Below are 2,191 nucleotides of genomic sequence, written 5' to 3' on the forward strand. Positions count from 1 at the left end.
GTTATTACCTTGTTCAAGCCTTAGTTGGCTGCTGGGCCCCTCCTCTCTCCCTTCTTCATCAATTTCTTGTAAATACCATTTGTCTGGGAGCACTGAAGAGCCAGAGACAGAGTCAGTGGGAGAGAGAAGGAAATTAGTTATCTCCAGCAGAGATCAGGGACAACATCTAGAAATTGTACCTTTAGGAATTTTCAACCCTTTGGGTCACTCAGAGCTCAGTGGGTCCAACATGACTCAACGTTCTCCCACCATCCCCTGGGACAGAAATAAGAAGATCCCATCAAAAAAGACTTTGTTTCCCACACAGAAAAGAGATACTCAAGATTTAAGGCTAAAGGAGAAGTAAAAACATTGTGAGCCATGTTACTCACAAAAAAATATTCACATGGCAGGGAAAGCACATTTCAAAATAACTAATACAAGTGAAATGTATGTTCTGAACTGTTCAAACTAAGGAAGAAACGGGGCTTTCTTGAGGAGAAGGTCTTGGGTCCTAGAGAGCTGATTATAAAGTAGAAATCCCCAAAAGCTTTAGTAATGAGGCTACAAAAGAAGGTGATTTTGGCTCAACTGGGTCAGGGAGGAGGAGCGATTCCCAAAGAAACATAACAGAGGACACGAGGGCAGCTCGTATGGATTTCGGGGTCCAGGAGGAAGCAGCGTCTCCCTTAGGGAAAGGGGGATTGCACTAAGCAAGGTGGTGGGCAGTGCCCTGGCCAGCGTGAGCCTCCCTGCCCCTATATCGCAAGCATAAGGAGCCGCTTGGAGACCAGGGAGGGGCGGTCCCCGTAGTCCACGGAAAGGATCAGAGCCTCTGCGATGTGAGCAGTAAAGGTAACATCATTCCCTTGGCACCCAGAGCCTGGGTAAGTCCTGGTACAGATACAATATTGACTTGAAATTTGTACCCAAGTATTTGGATTTCTTTAATTTCCTTTTCTGGTTTGAATGACTTGCTATGGAAATAATTTTATTCTTAGTTAGATAAGGTTACTATTGATATGATTCAACAGCCATATATACCTGCTTAAAATTTTTTCCTTGCTTATAAACCTATAGTATTTCTTTATAGCCTCTTAAATAAATTTCACATTCCTTAGCTTTAATTGCCAGACCCTTGAAACTTTTTTTCCAACTTATTTCTGTTGAATAAGCTCCCACGCTGCTTTGCACTCTTGGATTTGGCCCAATCTACTTTGTTCTGTTTTGCGGATACGCTCTCACACTTACATTCCTGTTCCCACAGCATCCACCTTGCTCAGGGAATGTGCCCACCTTTCTTGTGATGTCTCTAGCCTTATTTGGAGAACTTGGTTGAGACCAAACTGTGTTGGAATAAAAAGTTTTCTAGGCAAGTAAAACAAATGGAGTGCATCCTCTTTACTGTGTCCCAATAACACAGTAAACTATGCCTTCTCAGGAAAAAGTCTAGAGTCAAATCATTAGTTTTGTATAGCATCAAAAATAATCCCTGGCAGAGCAATCAGTTTTGTGATTATTCGGTTAATGTTTGCTTCACCCCTTATGGATAAAGGGTAAACTTACCTTTATTAAAGGCACGTTTGACCCAGGGTTAACGTCCCTGTTTGTTAGTTTGGAAATTGTGGACTTTTTGCTATGTTACTAGGCAAACTCTGGGCTTAGAAAACACCCATGACTGGCAGACTGGGAGGGACTAAGTATGAATTACAAATGTCTGGTGTGAAGTGGTAACTTTGGCTTTCGTTCAATGTGGTAACTCTTGTAACTCAGCTTATCCATTGTGGGGTCCCTGAAAGCTATGACTATGGAGTTGTTATAAGACATATTGACTCCCACAGGCATGTGGTGCTAGGCCAAGGTGGATCCTGCAACCACAGCTGAGCTGTCACTGAAGGCAGGTAGCAGTCAACTTGGTGGACTGCGGTGTAGACCAGTGTAGGGGCTCCTGCTGAAGAGAAGCAACTGATGCTGCCGTGTTGGGAATCTGTGTTGCTTATTCTATGTTCTTCTAAGTCAACCTGATGCCAATTTGGCTCTCATTGTCATGTGAGTCTAAATGTCCAGTTAAGCAGACCTCCAGGTGGTTGTTGTACCATAAGCTTCGAGAAGGCTCATGACATGCATGTTTTGTTAACTACCATATCCCCACTGCTCAGCACAGTGTTTGGTACATGGTGGAAGATCAATATATGCTTATTGAAAAACATTG

The 2,191-nt window shown here is 43.1% G+C and overlaps 1 long non-coding RNA gene across 1 annotated transcript in view; it reads right to left on the bottom strand.

Moving 5' to 3' along the window:
- The window catches only part of LOC105816709, a 26,068-nt gene that overhangs the window by 22,702 nt on the left and 1,175 nt on the right, over window positions 1–2,191 (bottom strand). The gene's annotated exons all lie outside the window — the stretch shown is intronic.

Source organism: Propithecus coquereli, unplaced genomic scaffold, assembly GCF_000956105.1.
Source record: "Propithecus coquereli isolate 6110/MARCELLA unplaced genomic scaffold, Pcoq_1.0 Scaffold383, whole genome shotgun sequence".
NCBI classification, from domain to species: domain Eukaryota; kingdom Metazoa; phylum Chordata; class Mammalia; order Primates; family Indriidae; genus Propithecus; species Propithecus coquereli.